We start from the raw sequence: 22075 nt of genomic DNA, 5'->3' as shown, positions 1-22075 counted from the left end.
TACTATAGATTATAATATGTAAATGTAATTACAACAGATGAACATCTGCCGCGTTATGAGCTTGTATATCTGCTATTTTTGAATAGCTAAAGAAATCTAAAGAGACACAGCCACCTGCTAATTAAGCATAATGCACACTTTGACAGTTTATTAAGAAACAAACCCTATGGCAAATATAGCTTTTTTTATGGTTTGTAATATAAGGTTTTAAAGGTTTTAAATTAAAACATTTACTCACTTGTTTCAATTCTTAATTTAATTCCTGATCCAAAGACTGTTTTCACGTTGTTATTCACACAGTGTGGCGACTCACAACAAGAACTACCATCACTATCTATATAATAGTAAAAACAATATGATGTAATTAGTAAAGTAGATCCAAATCATCCTTTAAACGTAAATCTTTGTTATTGTTCTCACAGGAAGAAAGATTATTGTGAGAAAGAAAAATTATAACAACGTCTCAAATTCATCTATTCATTCTTAAGTTAATTCTAGTTGATTTGTATGGGGGTTTAAGTATAGGTTTGTGCTTATAAGATGCCTGTAACATTTATATAAAGTTTAGTTTATTACTGTAACATCAGTAATAATGTAAATGCAAGGAAAAATTACAATTTTGTTCACTGGTTCTAAAATGTGGTTCAGGGACCCCCAGGGGTCCTTGAGGGGGTTCCAGGGGAACAGTTTAACCACTTTAACCCTATTTGGTACTTCACCTATATTCGAAAATAGCAGATCTACAAGGTCACAACGCCTCACATTGTGAGCTTGTAGATCTGCTATTTTAGAAACGTTGGCATAATTTAGAGTTCACAAATCTTCTCTTATCGGGGTCCCTGACACCAATTATTTTCAAATGGGGGTCTGTGATCCATCAAACCACATTAAACCTCCCTATTGTTGACATGTCATTATAGGCAAAACATAATAATAATAAATCTGATTCTTAAAAAGAAAATAGCTCACAACACCTCACGTTCTGACGTGTTTTGAGCTTGTAGATTGGCAATGACAGGTATATAGGGTTTAACCCGTTAAGGCCTGAGTCCGATCCTAAAAATATTTTCTAAATCCTAACAGTTTCTTTTTTTTTAAATATAAAAAATATTTTTTCACGATTTTTCAAAAATAGCAGATCTACAAGCTCATAGCGCGGCACCGTGCCGCGCTATGAGCTTGTATATCTGCTATTTTTGAATAGCCAAAGAAATCTAAAGTGACACAGATGCGTTCGAGGTCTTAATGCATTTCATGAATATTTTTGTCTGCACTCCTAATAAGCACAGAGTGATTAACATAAATAATATAAAATGATTCTTACTGGATTGTATGAAAAGTTTGATTCCTCTACCAAAGATCAACTGACTTGACCATGAATCCTTCCCACAGTGCGTGTACCCAGCTCAAATACACTACACCAACACATTCTAATACATACTGTATCATAGTATTTGACACTACCCTAACAAATACATATCGCACTACTATAACCTAAATCATATAATGGTAATCCACTGCTATTACGATTGGATATTATGGGATATGTTTTCGTGGGATATGTTTACTGGCGTAATCTGGATATCTTGTTGTTAATTCAATACATTACAGTAATTAATGATTAGTTCAATAAACTCACTGTTATTAATGATGAGCTTAATTCCAGATCCAAACAGCAGTTTCTGTCCTCCAGTAGCAGTCACACAGCATGTTACGCTAGCTCAATAACTCACACCTTTATTACATTAGAATAACCCTCACTAATTATTGTTTCCTTATGTTGGAATGATTTTAAAGACTTTATATTAAAGAATTTATACTCGGCTGGACTGTACTTGTTGGTATTACAATGTATTTAAATAATATCTACACTGTGCTTAATGTGCCCCACAACATTTGTATAAACAGCTCTTATTAAACTGTTAACCCATTAATACCTGAGGCCGATGTCTTTACAATCCTTAACAGTTTTCTGAAAAAAGTATGTTGATATATCAGTGGTTCTCAAACGTTTTCATGTCAAGGACCCGCAAAATTATAAGTGTTTGGCCGCAGACCCCCCCCCCCCATCTTAAAAATATGCTGTTCCAGGGACTCCCAGAAGCAAAGATTTGAGTTAAAACATGTACGCTTAAAAAAATATAAAATATATATATTCAGATTTGCAGATTTTTTTTTTCAAAAATAGCAGATCTACAAGCTCATAGCACGGCACGCCCTGATGCACTATGAGCTTGTATATCTGCTATTTTTGAAGAATTGTGACACAAACACTCATATATAGCTAAAATCTAAAATGGCACAGATGCTTCCCCGGTTTTAATGGGTTAATTGCATAAGTGCTGTTACTACCAAAATTGTACTAACTTATTACATACAGTATTCTATAGGTTAGATAATAAGCGGTCTTACTGGATTGTACATGCAGTATTGTTCCAGTTCCAAAGAGCAGTCTCCTAGTCCCGTCATTCACACTGCAGTAAACTGCATTACACAAACACTACTGCCATTCATATCGACTTCATATCTTAACAATGTTATCCTATTGTATTTCAGTTGAAATGATTTGTGTTATTTTCAATAATATAAAATAATAATATTGATTCATGAACCCCAGCATCCATATTCTGGCCTTTCTGGGATGGATATTCAGCAAAAAATAGCAGATTTTCAAGTTCACAACGCGTTGCCAACACGACACATTGTGAGCTTGTAGTTCTCACACACAAGATGTCTCATAGATGTAACGAAAATAGCAGATGTACAAGCTCGCAGCGCGGCACGAAGTGACACTCTGTGAGCTTGTAGATCTGCTATTTTTGAAACGCCAACAAAAATCTTAAATGACACAGATGCTAACAAAAAAAAAACTGTTTCACAGCTGGTATATCCCTCTACACCAAATCTCTTCACTGAAAATAGCTGATCTACAAGCTCACAATGTGTCACAATGGGACGTGATGTGAGCTTGTAGATCGGCTATTTTTAACAAATCTTCGCACCAGAATAGGGATGCTATAAGGTTCATGTGGTTAACAGTCATGATAAAATAAAATACGGACAGAGATGTAACCGTCTAAATGGATTTGCCCTGAGATTTTGAGTGTCACTTGGTTTGCCTTGGGCACAAAAAAAAGCCACCCTTCTTAAAAAAAAAACTGGCATTGTATCATACAATGGTCTAATAAATACAGAATAAGTGTCTGTAATGTATGACACTAAATGAAAAAAAGACAATATAACATCACATTTAAATAATTTACTCACTTGTTTCAATGATTAACTTAGTTCCAGTTCCGAAAATTACTTTTCTAGCTCCTGTGTCAGTCACACACTGTTTACCCACCAACCAAAAACTACCAGCCTACAATATCCATCCTAATTAAAAAAAACTAGAACTACCAGCTGACAATATCCATCCTAATTGAAGCTAATTGAAAAACTAGAACTACCAGCTGACAATATCCATCCTAATTAAAAACTACAACTACCAGCCTTCAATATCCATCCTAAATAAAAACTACCATCTACAAAATCCATCCAAATCAAAACTACCAGCTTACAAAAATCAATCCTAATCAATGCCAACATTTTAAAACAATGCATAGATATGTGGTCAAGATATGGTCAAACTTGACCACGGTAAATAGAGAACTTGACAAGTTATTTAATGTAAGACAAAGGGAGGAATGTACACTAAACTTCCAGAGGTCACTCACTCTCAGTCACAATGTAGAATTGTAGATGTATTATACTTAAGCAAACTTGTTTGGTTTAATAAATCTGCATTGCATCAAACAGATTTTTCCTCTAAAGCAGTGGTTCTCAAATAGGGTCAGGGGTCTGACCCTATTTCAGGGGTCAGGGGTTTCCAAATGAATGATAGGAACCAAATGGACCCATGTATGGCTCTGTAACTCAGAAAGTGCACAAATGGAACCAAATGGACCCTTACGAGTCCATTTGGTTCCATGTGTACACTCTCCGAGTTATATGCGGGTCAGTGTCCGCGCAAAAATGAAATGAAAAGTTTGGACAACATTTTAGTAGATCTATCATCTTGTTCACCAATGTTATTACTTAGTTATTAAATATTGATTCTTACTTGTTTGTATTATCAGTGATATTCCACTGCCAAAGACGAGTTTAGTGGCTCCAACATCCACACAATGGAAACCCTCTCAACAAAAACTACTGCATCAGTTCATACTGTATTAAACTAATTAAACTACGGCATCAACTCATATTGCATTAAGTCAGTAATTAAGGGCACTTTATCTAGTGTATCACTTCTCATTATTACAATATACCGGTATTTGTATTCTTTTTCTTCTCAATTCAACTGCTATAAACCTAACCACATGAACCCTAGCATCCCTGGGGTGAACGTTCAGTGAAAATAGCCGATCTACAACCTAAAAAAAGCTTTTGTGAGCTTGTGGATCGGCTATTTTCTGGGAAGAGATTTAAAGTGTTGAGGGAAAAAAGGAGACAACCTAGTGTAGAGCCCTGAGGGACCCTGGTCAACTAAGTACATCTAGGGTTTAAATGATTAAACTAACATAGATGGATGGTTATAACAACAGTTCTTAAACTGCTAGACTGATACTGAATTATAATAATTATTAAAATAATCATTTATTTGTTTTTAATTAAATATTGAAAGTTGATCATGTAAAGACACATGTTGATTCGTAAACTACAAGTCATTCTATACTGTTTTAACCATTTAAATAGCCACTTACTTGAATTTACTGTTAGCATAATTCCATGAGCAAAGATCAGTTTGTTAGATCCACTAGAAGTCACACACTCATACACACCTGACCTAGAACTGCTAACGTGACAACTGGTTGTCTAATACATGGAATGTATGATCATTTAATGTTACATTATGTCAATATAAAGGTATTCCTAATGTATTTCTCTTTGTTCTATTTGCATTTGTAAATACTTTACAGCATATCGTCTCGGTCGGGTAGAAGCCTCAATATGTCCAGAACTGTTACTTTTCAGGATCCAAATTCAAAAGCATCAAAAGTAGCAGATCTACAAGCTCAAAACGCGGCGCGCTTTTGTGTGACGCTGAAGTATGATCAAGTAGGGCGTTCATTTTACGAAAATATGGAGATCTGTAGAATAGCAATGATATACAGTATCTTTCAGACCTGAGAAAACAGATTATGTCCAAGAAGCAGCTAACTGTATGTTTAAAAGCTCATATTAAACTTGTTGACTAGGGATCCTCAGTGGTCTACACTTGTTCTCTTCTTATTTTCCCTTTACACCAAAATCTCTGCGATCAGAATTACTAATGTTAATCTTTCTCCGTAGGTTATACTAAATGCAAAAAAGATAAGTATTATAACATCTCATTTTACTCACTTGCTTCAATTATTAACTTAGTTCCAGATCCAAACATTAGTTTTCTGGCTCCTGTGTCAGTCACACACTGTTTACCCACCAACCAAAAACTACCAGGATACAATATCCACCCTAAACTCAATCACAATAGTGGAAAAACAATGCAAATATTTGGTCAAAATATGGTACAACATTTACCATGCCAACATTCAATGCACTGGAAAGTTATTATTAACTCTAAGATTTTTCCTCAAGTTTAGAGGAAAAATCTGTCTCACACTCAGAGTCAAAATGCAGATTTATGAAACATAAACAAGCTTGTTTTTGTTTAAATCTGCATTGCATCAAGCTGCTTTTTTCAGCTAAAGCAGTGGTTATCAATGAGGGGTCCGGGGACCCCCAGGGTTCCTTGAGGGGGTATCCAGGCGGTCCCCAGCAAAATGACTGAATCAAGTTAGGAACCAAATGGACCCTTAAATGTCTTTAACTCTGACAGTATACAAATGGAACCAAATGGACCCGTAAGGGTCCATTTGGTTCCATTTGTATACTGTCAGAGTTATTGGGGTCCATATCCTAATGAAAAATTGAAATAAAAAATTGGGAAACGCCAGTCTAAAGTTATTATCATCTTTCTTGTTTCTATCATTAAGGATGTTGTTAAATATTAAATGTATCATCTTACTTGTTTGTATCATTAGAGATATTCCACTGCCAAAGATGAGTTTACTGGTTCCAACATTCACACACTGGAAACACTCTCTACAAAAACTAAGTCATATGTCGTAACCTTATCTGGTCAGAAATTAATCTCCTTTTATCCATCACTTAATAGATTAAAATACAATTTTATTCTTTCTTCTCAATTCAACTGATATTCAAACTTAACCACACTAACCCTGAGGTTTCTGGTGTGAACATTAACCCAAAATAGCTGATCTACAAGCTCGCAAAGCGTCGCAAACACAATGCTTTGTGAGCTTGTAGATTGGCTATCTGCTATTTTAGATTGTTTTTTTTCTATCTTAAAAGTGTTTGAAATATTTTTTTTAACACAAATCTTCTCTTCTGGGCTAAAAAAAGGAGCGGACCGAGTACCCCGGTCAACTAAACATAGTACAGTTTAAATGGTTAAGCTGACAGAGAGGCATGGTTATAGCAGCTCTTAAACTACACCAAATTAAAAATAATCACTTATTTGTTGTATTTTCAAAGTAAAGCCTGAAAGGTAATTGTTTTTAGATTCTGCTATTGTCAACAACACACATGTTGATCAGTAAACTAGAAGTCATGTTATGCTGTTTTTAATCATTTCCATGAAGTCACTTACTTGAATTTACTGTTAACATAATTCCATGAGCAAAGATCAGTTTGTCAAATCCACTAGAAGTCACACATTCATGCACACCTGACCTATAACTGTTGATATGACAACTGTATGTCTACTGACAAATTAATGTTAAATTGTGCCAATATGAAGGTATTCTTAGTGTATTTATTTGAATTGCCAGATCACGTTTTTTTTTTTAACATGTTTGTAAATATCCATGTTTGTAATTTTACTTTTCTTCTGTCAGCTTCAGAACAGATCTCCAAGAAGCAACTATTAACCACTTAATCCCTATATTGACCAGGGTCCCTAGGGTTCTATACTTTTGGTCCCCTCTTTTTTTCCAAATGTACTGTATATCAAAGTTAGCACACACAATAAACACTATCAACCACACATACATACACACACATGTATGTATAATCTACATACCAAAACCCACCAACCACACACACATATCACACGCATATCTATAATAGATGTCTGTCCAATATACTGTATATGTCCATATATGCTATACTGACACTGTATATTGTCGCAACATTTCTCAGCAACTACTCTATCTAAGAAAATGACAATTGTAAAATAATTACCTCAATAAAAAAAAAGTCTTAATAAGATCAAATATTAGCCTACTTTTGTGACTCTTTAGATAATGACTTACTTGATTCAACAACAAGTTTTATTCCAGAGGCAAAGATGATCTTGTTAACTCCAGAAGTAGACACACATTATGAATGTCCACGACATAAACCTCTGAGACTTAGAGAGAATTACTGAATGTCTATCTGTTGAGTTTGAAATGGTTCAGAGTAACTTTGGACAAGAGTAAACCTTGTATGTCCAAAACTATTACTTTTCAGCTAATGAAAAAAAAGAACCTGCTTTCCAATGGAATGAATGTAGTTATTATTTAGTCACAAGCTCTTGTTAAGACTTTACATTGCTTCACACACGCGTTTAACCACTTTCAACCTGGCCTCCGTATTTTGTCATGTCATTATACTGCAGGTGAACGTTGTAAATAACAAAAATAGCCGATCTACAAGCTCTCAACGCATCACAATGTGGTATGTTGTCAGGTTGTAGATTGGCTATTTTTCCTAATTTTGAGTGACACTGTAGCATGATACATTCTGAAATAGAGCCTCAGTGGTTAAAGGATGACCAATAGCATTAATTTATGAGCAAGTGTAAAAAAGATGAAATAAGAGATTCTGCCCGACAGCCATGACATAAGTCCATGTTTTTCTAACAAACAATAGTATGTTTTTCTAATACATACTCTTGTTTGTTCAACATTCTACACTATCTGTCAAAATGACAACAATGAGCTCACATAAAAACCTGAGAACAAGTATGAATAACGATAATAATAATGACTTGCCACTGTTTAGATAATGACTTACTTGAGACAACTCTAAGTTTAGTTCCAGTTCCAAAGATGATCTTGTTAACTCCAGATGCAGTCACACAGTGCTAAAGATCACTGCACAAACCTCTACACAGTGTTTAGTTAATGATTCCATGTGCATTAAAGCATTAACTTACATTAACTGGTTAATTATAACTGTTCTAGTTTTAGCTTCAAATGATTTGAAGTAAAATGACAAAATGTTAAACACATTTTTTGCTTTGGTATTTTTTTTTAATTTTTACTTTATCCTCTCAGATAGACATGGTGAGTCAATGTCATGGGCCACAGGTTGTAAATCACAGATAATATGTATTGTGTTAAAAATGGGTCAATATCGCACATCTATATTGTTGCTGTTGCCTCCTATCTGCATAATATTCTAACTTTTTTTTAATGCAAATTAACCTACTTGATATACTACAGCGTCTCACAAAAGCATTAAAAGTAGCAGATCTACAACCATTAAGTATATTGTACAGAGGATAGATAGAACTGTCTCCTATGTGTACACAAACATGTACTGCTGGTATTACATATCACTTTGATTCCTTGTATAATAGAGTGGAAATTCTGGATCAAAAATAAACAACTCAATATGTCCTTATATTGAAATATAACCAAAACCTCAACATAGTATATAATTTATTAAAATATTTCAAATATTTAGTTCCTGGGACCCCCCCAGAAGCAAAGATTTTAGTTACAAATGTTCGCTTTAAAAATATATATATTCAAAGATTTGAACACATTTTCACGCTTTTTAAAAAATAGCACTCATAGCACTCGGTGCCGCGCTATGAGCTTATATATCTGCTATTTTTGAATAGCCAAAGAAATCTAAAATGACAGAGATACGTTCCCGATTTAATGGGTTGATATGAAGGTGTATTTTTGTTCTTACTTGTCTCAACGATCAGTTTGATTCCTCCACCAAACGTCATCTTATTGCTAGACTTCACACAGTGGAAACCGTCCACACAACAACTCACAACATGAAGGTTTTAACACCACTGTCTGTGGATGGAATCTGTTCATGTAAATGTTGAATTACATGGGTCATGGGTCAGCCATGGGTTTTAACCCATTATCCCCATTAAAACCAGGAATCTGTGTCATTTTTCTTGATTTCTGAGATTTCTTTGGCTATTCAAAAATAGCAGATCTACAAGCTCATAGCACGGCAGTCTACAAATGTCTTCTAAATCCTATGTTACTTTATATCGTCGCTGTCGAGCCCAAAACCTCTTATCTCAATGTTTTAACTTTTTGTGTTTTTTAGTAAATGAATGGCCTTCTTGATCATACTACAGCATCACACAAAAGCATCAAAAGTAACAGATCTACAAGCTCGAAATGACAGAAGCCCATCAGGTCTATGGTCAAACATCTCAAAATGACGCTTTGAAACCTAAAAGACTGTGTGATGGCTTGACCATAAGTCATAATGCTAAATGCTGCATTTTTAACCACTTAAGGCCTATATACTTTGTTGTTTGATGAATAGCAAATAGCAAATATACAAGCTCACAAGTGTCGCATCGCTTGTGATCTTGTAGATTTGCTATTTTTGAAAAAAAAAGATTTCTCTTTCGAAAAATGTTTACCTATAGTGAACATATAGTTTTTTACTTGCTTTTGAAAAATAAATAAATGAAGCTGGGATAAAATATGCAACAACCACACTATTGTCTTGTAAAAATCAACTTACTGGATTGAATATCGAGTCTTATTCCTGTTCCAAAGATGAGTTTGTATCCTCCAGCATTCACACAGCACTAACTACCTTCACAAAAACTCCACATTACTCCAAAGCTTCATTTGAATAAAAGCTGAGAAATTATGATTTCCTAACATATATACTGTATTTGCTTTCAGTAACATGTAAACATACATGATTTGGTTTCTTTGAATATATTAATAGGCATTTGAGACACAGTGCTCATTAGGTGAAATTAGATTAAACCATTAAATCATAATATGATCTGTGTTTGACTGTCAGTCAACCAAAATCAACCATTCATATTATCAGATTGCTCTGAATTACCACCTCAACCTACTTTGCCAGAAAATATGAATTTTACATGTAAAAGTATTAAAATGCGTCTTGCCCAATTGATGAATTGATAGTGAATGCTATTGATTGAAAAAAAAATGGATTAGACTTACTTTGATAAACAAAGAGTTGTGTACCAGATGCAAAGATGATTTTGTTGGATGCCGTGTTAGTCACACAGTGTGAACCAACAGCACACAAACCTCTGGCTGTACTGTAATCTACACAATGATAATCTACACAAAAAAATCTATATAACAATAATCTGTACAAACCATAATCTATACAATAATTTACACAGCAATAATATAATAATCTGCACAATAGCCATAATCTACACCAGGGGTTCTCAACTTTTTCATTTCAAGGACCCCCAATTTACTATGCATTATGGACCCCCATAACTCTGAGTGTACAAATGGAACCAAATGGACCCTTACGGGTCCATTTGGTTCCATTTGTACACTCTCAGAGTTACCAACCATTTAGCAGGGGACCCCCTGGTACCCCTTCAAGGACCCTTGGGGGTCCCCGGACCCCAGTTTGAGAACCACTGATCTACACAACCATAATCTATACACAACAATGCACCTGCATGGAGTAAACTCTCATTCTGTTGTATTTGACTGGACACATCAGAACTCTTCACTATCAGCAGACCAACCACATTCACATCCCTGTTCAGTGAAATTTACCCTCGACTGAATGGAATCTACCAGATCAATAACTATACCAATCACACACTGGAAGCTGATCAATATCTGTTCAACTGATCATTAACTATATATACACACCACAGTGAGTTCCACCCATTTAGATTCATGCAGCAAAAGAAACATTACCACAACTTTTAATCGATCGATCAATCAATCAATTAATCAATCAATCAATCAGTCAATCAATCAACCGACCAATCAATCAGCGAGAGTCATAGCAATTATCATCATTATAGCAATTTGTAGCCATATCGTCAGCAGCCGTATCAATTCACATAATATATTTTATAAGTACAGTAATAAGCGTGCAATAATAAAAAAAAAGTATTGATGCGCAACGTGATAGAATAGTACTATCCATCCAGAGGCAATGAATAATTAATTTCATATTTTGGAAATACATTTTTCATTAAATGAATCTTACTTGGTGTAACTATGAGCATTATGCCGGTCCCAAAGATGATTTTGACTCCAGCGTCAGTCACACATTCACAACCTTGCTTACATTAACCACTTGAACCCTACTGTCCCTATTCTGGACAATGTCAATATGCAAACATTCTGCAAAAATAGCCGATCTTCAAGCTCACACTGCGTCGCATCGTGAGCTTGTAGATTGGCTATTTTTGGGAAATACATTTGTTGTAGAGGGGAAAACGGAGGGGACCAAGGACATAAACTCATAAACTAAACGTCATTAAAGTTGTGTTTTGTCATTTTGCTTTCGGTATTATGTTTTTATTGGACCTTGTTTGGCATCTATATGTGCATGAACCTGTACTGGTGCCATATAAATGATCAGCTTGATTCTCTCAATATGATATTATATTAATATTAATTTCCAGTGTCCGTCCCAGATAAAGCTATACATGAACATAATGTCTTAATATATGTATGCATCACCATGTATTTTTGTCCTTTTTGAAACCTCAACATAGTATTATATTATGTATTCTAACAGTTTTTGGGTCAATATAAATGAAATTAATCGTTTTGAATGTTTCTACTTACGGGTGTTAATAATCAGTTTGGTCCCTTCTCCAAAAATAATTTTCCATGTGCCAGTAGAAGCAGTCACACAGTGGATGTGTTCACATCAATAAGTACAGGAACTGTTATAATCATGAAGACTGAATATAGTTGAAGTTTACAACTCACACAGACACGTGGTTGATAAGAATTGAGTTGCCAACTACTCTATAATTACAACTAATTGTGTTTATTTATTTATATTATTTGTTTGGTTCATAACTGCTGAATGAGTGATTTACTGTATTCTTGCAGAACATTTGACTGATCTTCCTGAAAAAAATCAGGAATAAAATAACACATAATAGTTAAAGATGTATTTTTGTTCAGTGTCATAATGCAATGAACAACTTTAACCCTTTACACACGGTTGACCACCGCCCCCCAAATATCTTTGCCAAAAATAGCCGATTTACAAGCTCACAATGCGTCGCAGCAAATATTTGCGGCTAATATTCCCCCTCAGAATAGGGATGCTAGGGTTCAAGTGGTTAAACATTTTCATAGACACAATAACAAATCAAATCAAATAACTTACTTGATCCAATGATCAGTTTGATGCCTCTGCCAAATGTGATCTTATTGTTAGAAGTCACACAGTGAGAACTGTCCTCACAAAAACTGATCACAAGATGGTTTTAACACCACTGCTTGTGGAATCTGTTTCTGTCCAAATGTAATGATAAAGTTGACAGCCATGTGTTTTTAAATGAATGCCATTCACAGATTTGAACTGTTTTGTTTTGTAATGCTAGAGGTTTTCTTATGCTTAATGCTTTGTCATCTTGCTTTCAATGTAAATGGATGAGAATGTCACCTGTATATATGGTATATAGTATCACCACTTTGCTTTTGTTTACGTATGAGAAATTACAAATACATTTTTCAACAAAATGAGGAATTAAAACTATTGTGCAACCAAATATATTTGATACTGTGATGACAATGGTTACTTACGGGCTAAAACGTTTAGTTTAGTTCCCTCCGCAAAGATTAATTTCAGTCCTCCCCCAGACGCAGACACACAGTAAAACTGTCCTCAACATTAACTACATACTGTATAATCACAGTGTGTCCAAAAACACGTATTAATATATCGTTCTTTTTATTACTGTTAAAAAATTATAATAATGGTGAAAATAGCCGATCTACAAGCTCACAGCGTGTCACGATGTGACACGCTGTGAGCTTGTAGATCGGCTATTTTCACAGCTTTTCTGTGACACTCTTGTTTGATGAAAGTAGGGCATTAATTTATGGGGGAAAAAACATAGACATTTGGAGATGGTTTCTGCCCTACAGCAGAGATATATCACTTGGTTTAAACCACTTCAACCGGACATACACAGGTGACAGGGGTCCCTCCGGGGGACCCCCAGTTGTGAGCTATGGATCAGCTATTTTCACTGAATGTTTGCCGGGGTTCATGTTGTTAAAGGCCGAATATTAGGATTTATTTTTGATAAATTAAATCATGAATAGTGTGACTTTAAGGCTTTGGATTAAAGTTTTTCCATTTGATGGACTAATTATCATCTTCTCTGGAATTACAGGCTTTTTATTGTTATTAATTGTTTTACTGAATAAAAAAACAACAATTAGCTCAATGTGCTGACATTATCAAGAGTTCCAAATCACACTAGACTGTCAATAACTCAATGACTCAATGAATGAAAACATCAAATCTCTAAAGCAAGAACAAACCAAACAACTCAAACAGAACGCAACCTTATCTATATTTAAACTTACTTGTCTCCACAACCAGCTGGGTTCCTTGGCCAAATATGATCTTGTCATTGCCGTATGTCACACTGTGTTAACCAGCCTATCAATTACTCTACTGCTTCTCAAACATTTTCACGTCAACGACCCCAAAGTATTATGTATTTGCCTGCGGACCCCCATCTGAAAATATTTTGTGCCAAGGACACCCACAAACGAAGATCTGATAAATAAATAAAAATCCAAATTATTTATAATTTTTAAACAAATGCTTTAAAAAAAAAAAAGATTTAGCAGATTGCTGATTTACAAGCACACAACATGACATGTGGTAAGCTTGTAGATCTGCCATTTTCAAACAACTTAAGTGTAAAATAGAGCTAAAGTGATTTAACTGAACTAATTTAGCTGAGACCCCCTGGAACCCAGCTAAATTACCCCCCCCCAAGGGGGTCTCCAGATCCCACTTTGAGAAGCACTGAATTACTCTACCCAGCAGAGATGCTAATATTTAGTCACCATTTTGATCATTACTGACATTATGACCAAAGCGACTTACTTGGTTCAACATGTAATCGTGTTCCCGTTCCAAAGATGATCTTGTAGCCACTACCAGTAGTCACACACCATTACACACCATGACACAAACTGATATCAACACTAAACACCTCTAGATCAGCCATTCTCAAACATCTTAATGTCAAAGACCCATAAATTGATACTGTATGTATTTGTCTGCGGGCCCCAATCTGAAAGTATTTTGAGCCAGGGACCCCCATAAGAGAGGACATGTCAACATTAACAAGACTTTCAAAAACAGATTCTGGGGACCCCCTATAACCCCCTCAAGGAGCCCTGGGGGTCCCTGGACTCAACTTTGAGAACCACCGCTTTGGAGAACGCAACTGTATTCAAGTCATAGTAACTAACTTTTCAGGATTCAAATTCAAAATAGCAGATCTACAAGATCAAAACGCGCCGCTTCGCACCACGTTTCGAGCTTGTAGATCTGCTACTTTTAATGCTTTTGTGTGACGCTGTAGTATGATCAAGTAGGGCGTTAATTTACGGGAAAAACATAAATAGTTATAAATATGGAGACAGGCTGTGTCTGCCAAAACAGCAACGATATATTACTTAAATAAGGGTGTAATTCTTCCAATAAATGTTTGAAGCAACCAATAAATGAAGACAAAAGTGTGAACTTCGTCATAAAGAAATTCTGAATATTTAAACCCAATAAAACAAATATTACTTAACACTATTTTCTGCTGAAATTGAACAAAAAAATCTCACTTGATTCCACAAACAGCTGTGTTCCCTTCCCGAATATGATCTTCTGGGTTCCACCAGCATTCACACATCAACACACAGGCTGACAAAAACTACTAGGCTACTGTATAACATTATACATCACCTTTACAAACTACTGTAGGCTAACCGTATAACAATACATCACTTGCATAAAGTACTGTTCCGTATAACAATACATCACCTCTCAAAACTACTCTATAACAATACAACACCTCCATAAACTATTGTATAACAATACAACACCTCCATAAAGTACTGTAAGCTACTGGATGACAATACATCACCTCTGAAACACTACAGATCCACTTTTTGGCAAAGCTTGATATTTTAGTATGGGATATAATCTACTTATCATAGCAATATAATTATAGTTATAAGCACTCATAAATATGCTTAATTAAAATAATCATAACACATTATAAAGCATGTTATAATGTGTATTATAATAATTAGTCATACTTGCTGGACACTTATATGTAGCACCTTATGAACACCTGACTTATAATCACACTATAATAACAGTGTTTAAAATGTATAATACAAGATTATAATGCCATATATGCATATTTATAATGCATTACAGACATGGGATGCATAGCAAGTGTTTTTGTTTTTCTAGAAGTACTAGAAGTATTTGATGTTCTATATTCAATCTATTAAACCTAAACAGGTTGAGGCATCCAGCCTCTGTCTCCCTTTTTACTAACATTTAAAGTTAACATTCTGTACCCTTTAATATAATTTTGTGCTACTGTTTTTTTTACAATAATTTATTAAAATGAATTATTGTACCATCAATATACATGAAACAACAAACTTAGATTTAAATGTGTTAAACTACATTGGCCGATGAGTTTCATGTCATTGTACCACCACCACATAAGGATTAGTCTTCCATCCCAGACTAGATTTGAAGAAACAGACACATTTAAGAATAAACAAACAATCTAACAGCCTATTTTAAGGACTAATGGGTTCATTTGTCTGCATTCAACACAATGTGACAGAATCAGACAGATTGATGTCATGTAAATCAACTTACTGGCTTCTACATGTAAGCGTGTTCCTCTGCCAAAGAAAATCTTGTTGGATCCAACACCAGCAGTCACACTGTGCGAACACGCACTACAAAAACTACACACTTACAAACACTACACTTCATAATTTACAAACTTTAACGCCATCACTTGTCTTTATATCAATATCATTACCTGCTGTTATTAATTACATTCATCAACTCTGTTGTACTGTATCATTACCTGCACCAATAACTGTAATTGTATTCACCAACCCTATACGACCTCACACATCCATGCAACAAGACCAAGTATTATACAAACACCCCAGAGTAATTCCAACATCAACAACAGTATAAGGAACCAACCGGGTCAAAGTCAGAACCCAGACACCTATTCCTGTATAACTGTACCAAAACAAGTACCAACTTTTGATAAGCAACTCAACTTTTTTTCCGTCCAACTTTGAGCAACTATCAACCTGTCATCACTATGTTGGTTATGTCATAGGCACAAATTCTCAAAAACAGCCTAGGCCTGTATGAATGTATACACATTGTATAAAGAGTGTCGCAAATGTATACACTTACAGTGTTGAGAACAGCAGATAGCCAATCTACAAGCTTACAACTATGGTCCAATACAAGCACAGAGTAAAAGCATTGAGCTAATCAACAATTGATTGTGCCAACATATTTGTCAATTCAACAAAAGTGATGTTAAAAAACGCAACTCAAACTATCATGAACTCAGACCTGAATTTGAACAGCTACATTAACACAATTACTACTATCACCTTCAGAATACACCACGGATTAAAGGACTTTCAACAGGCATTTTCAGTAGACTTGACTACTGTAATGGTGTATTTACAGGTCTCCTTGAAAAAATCTAGCAGACCGCTGCTGCTCGTGTCCATTAACAACAAGAAAGTGGAGCATATCCCTCCAGTTCTTAAATCTTTAGACTAACCCTAACCCTGTCTTGTGGTTTAGGGGGCAAAATTAAATTCGGATCTTGTGTGATATCATGACCTCTCAGGTCATCTGAGAAAGGTCCGCTTTCTGTCCCTACAATCAGAACTACATGTAAATGTGCAGAAGCAACATTCAGTTTTTATGCTCCACATATCTGGGACAAACTCCCAAAAAACTGCAAGTCTACTACAAGTCACAGTTCTTTTAAATGAAATGTAAAGACCTTTCCATGTGCTGCTGGTATTTTAATCATTCCTTCTGCACTAATATTATTATACTTCTGTTTTATTTTAACTCATTCTATTTATTGTATTCAAATAGCATTGTGTAATATGTTTCTTATTGTTGTGTCATAATGCTTCATGTTTTTATGTAAACCACTTTAAATTGCCTTCAGGGTTGCTGACTTCTGATCAATATATTGAACAAAAGGATACGATAGGATATCTTCAGTCTCCTGTTCAAGAACTGACATGTAATGTATGCTGACTGTCGAATGAATATACATTCTGCATACATATTTTAAACCTGATGAACCAAATATCACATAATGTAATTTCTCTTATCAAATAAATCTTACTGGCTTCCACAACGAGCTTTGTTCCCTTCCCGAATGTGATCTTCTGCGCTCCCCCAAGATTCACACACCAACACACAGGCTGACAAAAACTAAGCTATCCTGTCTGACAACAATACATGACCTCCAAAACACTATAGAGTACAAACCTGTTAATTTAAGAGTGTTCAAATGTAACCAAATGGACCCGTATTTTGGTTACAATTGTACACTCCCAGAGTTATAAATGGATAATAATTTACTGTGTACAGATCCATTTTTCAAACTAGAATTATCTGAGTTTCAACATCCAATCTCTCTAAAATATATCCATTTATTTCCAACTAACATTTACATTTGCCATTCCGTACCCTTTAATGTGACTTTGTGCTACTGGATGTTAAAGTTGTTATTACTGAGCAAACCAAATAAAGTGTGACTTGAACTCTGTAGTGACAGATGAGATTCATCTGTCTGTTTCATCTGAAGTTATTAACTTAAACATTGTTTCTGATTAAAAGGCATGTGTTTTACAATATAAATTATATTTAGTTTTTCACTAAAAAGATCAGTTACAAAATATATTAAACTGCTCAACTATTTAGAGGGCTGATGCAATAACTGACTTTCATGTAGAATTCTTTAAAATCTGATACTTTTACGATGTACTGGGGAATATTCACGTACAATTTAGCCTCTTATTACAATGTGACTTTACTTACGTGGATTAATAGTCAGCTTTACTCCAGAACCGAACACCATCTTATTACCAGCTGTCACACAATGCTACACACCTCAACAATAACCTGACACACACTTCAACACTAACACACACCTTAACAATAACCTAATACACACTTTAACAAAGAACACACTAACCATAACACCCACCTTAACAATAACCATCACTCTTTATCATGTTCATTCAAAAATAATTCCATTTTAGTTTACCTTATAACATTACTGTTGGGTAGCAACCTTATATGTTCAAAACCGTCACTTTAAATTCAATGTAAAAAACAACCATGTGTTCCAATGGATCCAATTAAGATATTTAGTCACAAGCTCTTGTTAGTACTTTTCGTTCACCCCAAGCCAAACCCAGTTTGGGCATTTCATTATAGGCGAAAATGTTTAAAAGTGTGTAGGAGAATTTTTTTAAATTGCTGGTCGTCAAGCTCTCAACGTGTCACATTGTGAATGTTGTGAGCTTGTAGATCGGCTGTTTTTGCTACTTTTGTGTGACACTGTCATACGACATAATATAGGATACTTTCATGAAAAAAGATGAAATATGGATCTCTCTCTCTCTCTCTCTCTCTCTCTCTCTCTCTGTAAAGCTAACAAGCGATCAAAGAGAACTTTAAGAGTAAAAATCATCTTGTACTGGGGTTGTATATTAACCCATTGAGACCTGAAGCCGATTCTACATGTCTCTTCAATCTCAACAGCATTCTGAAAAACGCATGTTTCTATATCAGTGGTGCTCAATCTTTTTCATGTCAAGGACCCCCAAAATGTATATGTATTTGGCCGCGGACCCCCATCAAAATATTTCCAGGAACCCCCCAGAAGCAAAGAGTTGAGTAAAAAATGTTCGCTTTAAAAATATATATATTCAAAGATTTGCACACATTTTCAAAAATAGCAGATCTACAAGCTTGTATATCTGCTATTTTTGAATAGCCCAAAGTGTGTTTAGCTCAAATCTAAATATGACACAGTTCCAGGTCTTAATGGGTTAATAATATATCACTTTTGCAAATCTTACCAGACACCACAGTTAACTGTGTTCCATCAGCAAACACCAACCTGCCACCTTTAAGGTTCACACAGAGCCTAACAGCCTGTCATAAACCCATACTATACAATACTACTACACAACCTGTCACACACCTACACCTCATCTAATATACTACAATACAGTTTATTAGTGTCGAATACAACCAATACAATTGTATACCTACACCTCATCCACTGTATACTACAATACTGTTCATTGCAACTGAATATGCAATACAATTTAACCAACAGACTCAACTACAGAGGTGAGTCAAGTAGCCAAAAACTCTACTCAAGGTGAAATACTTTAAAATAGTAATAACTTGGTAGAAGTAAAAGTAGTCATCCAAATAATTACTTGCGCAATAGTAAGACAGGATCTGATGAAAAGACATGCTCAAGTACTTCAGCTACTTAAATAATCAGTACGTATTAATCTGACTAAAATATTAAATTACAAAAGCTTGTCCAATGGAAATAAACAACCAGTCAGTCTCTTTGGCTGAAGTCTCTGAGATAATTCAACCAAAAATGTTTCACTCCTTTATATGTGGCCCAGATGTTAAGGAGTAAAGTGTATTTATATTCATATAATTTATTCGGCAATAATATGAGTTTTGCATTGCAAAACTGAAAGGTATGTTTCATTAAAACCACCCTTACAAGTACAATGTATTCAAACATACTTAAGTAAATGTAACTGGTTACTACGCACCTCTGCCTATCGAGTAGAACTGAATAGAACCCAACATAATAGCAGGTAATACATTACATGACTAGATGTTGTTTAAAACAATTTTCCACAGTTGTGTTTCTATTCCTCACTAAGTATTTGCAACTTGTTGCTGTTGGACATAATGATTTCCACTGACTGTTGAAAATATAAAGAAATACATATACATTCTGAATACATATTTAGAACTTAATAAAACAAATATTGCATCATGCTATTTTTTCGTTCTAACAAAATCTTACTTGATTCCACAAACAGCTTAGTTCCCTCGCCAAATATGATCTTCTGGGTTCCAAGATTCACACATCAACACACAGGCTGACAAAAACTGTCACAATGCAACTCTGTTTGTCGTTTGTTTGTGTTCAGTTTTTTCTTTACCTTTTGTGTTGAATTTTTCATACTTCTATTGTGATTGATGTGTTTGACATCCTCAGTGTTAATTTGACTCTGAGAGTGTACCGGTCCATTTGGTTACATGTGGTGTACTGTACGCTCTCAGAGATACAAAAAAACAAATTAAAATTGAGGAATTTATGGTGCAAAATATGTTGCAATGTAAACACGCAGTAATCTATACGCTCTCAATGTATTGCAATGTATAATGATAATAACTTACTAGGGTAGATGTGTAACCTGGTTCCTGCACCAAACACCAGCTTGTCAGCAGAATTCACACAATGTGAATCCACATGACATAAACCCTTTGTCACACTTTGATAACTCATAGCTACACATAAACTGACTTTAATAACTCAACCGCACAATGCATAAACTGACTTCAATAACTCATAACTGCACAATGCATAAACTGACTCCAATAGCTCATTAATAACACATGCCATAAACTGACTAATAACTCATAACTACACAATACATAAACTGACTGCAATAACTCTCAATGATATGTAATTGAAAACAGCTAAACACATTTCTTTTTTTTGTCAATCATGTTCGTTCAAAGTCATTTTTATGACTGTCCACTGCTGTTCAAAATTACTTTTAAATGCTTTGTAATCATTTTAAGGACCTAATGTTATAATTTCAATTGTTTCAAATGAATGTTTCTAACATGCGTTGTCCAATGGAAACTGGACAATATGTTGACATGAATGTTTATTCACCATACAAGACAAACGTGTCTCCAAACAGTGTTATTCTACTCATAGTTCCACTTAGTTTAGTGGACATTGAGTTGTTTGGTAACTCATTATGTTTCTATATTCAATGTGCTCAGTCATGTGATACAGAATCAGTACCATGATCCACTGAATGACACTTTTGGATGAATTTTAAACTCTTACTTACTCGTTTCTACATTGACTTTAGTTCCACGTCCAAAGATTATCTTAGATCCTCCCTGAGCAGTCACACTGCGCTACACGCCTTATCAAATACTGCGTGACATTTACATCACTCACTGTGGCCTCATCAAATACTCTACAACCTTATCAAATGCTTTGCAACCTTCAATTAATCTCCATTACCTTATCTAATACTCTGCAAACATTTAACCCATTAAGACCTGAGGCCGCGTCTAAAAAAAAATCTATATCCTAACAATCTTTCGGGATTTTTTTTTTTTTACGATTTTTCAAAAAAAAGTAACATTCAAAGTCTGAGATGTATGGAGGTGTTACTGATCATAAAACTGTCATAAAAGAGGATCAAATTTGGAAAATCATATTCCTGATCAGCTTGTGTCTAAGAAGATAAGTAGATGTCAAACAGATGATGACATGCACCTAACCTTTTGACTTGGATCAATCAAGGTATCCAGAAACCAAATAAATGTATCGCAACAACACATACAACATATTAAGCACGATTGAACATGACTGAACGTATTTAAATGTTTAAAACTCACCCCTTTCCACTGTCAATTGTGTTCCCCCTCCAAAATAAAGCTTGTTGCCTCCCTGAGCAGACACACAGCTCTACAACCCTGGACAAATACTGAAACGTTTTACAAACTGGCGTTTAACTGCCTCTGAGGATGAAGGCCTTTACTGTGAAATTAAACTGAAACGTCTCCTGACTACGAAAGTCTCAATGTTCAGAACGTC

At 35.0% G+C, this 22075-nt stretch overlaps 1 protein-coding gene across 1 annotated transcript in view; it reads right to left on the bottom strand.

Annotated features, from left to right (window-relative positions):
- Positions 1-22075, bottom strand: part of LOC311044886 (uncharacterized protein) — a gene marked incomplete at its 5' end in the record, with an annotated part of 45099 nt that overhangs the window by 22054 nt on the left and 970 nt on the right. The window lies entirely within an intron of this gene.

This window comes from Gymnoscopelus microlampas (genome assembly GCF_963454915.1).
Source record: "Gymnoscopelus microlampas genome assembly, chromosome: 5".
In the NCBI taxonomy this organism is placed as follows: domain Eukaryota; kingdom Metazoa; phylum Chordata; class Actinopteri; order Myctophiformes; family Myctophidae; genus Gymnoscopelus; species Gymnoscopelus microlampas.
The sequence above is the reverse complement of the archived record's forward strand: the minus strand, read 5'-3'. Positions and strand labels throughout refer to the sequence as shown.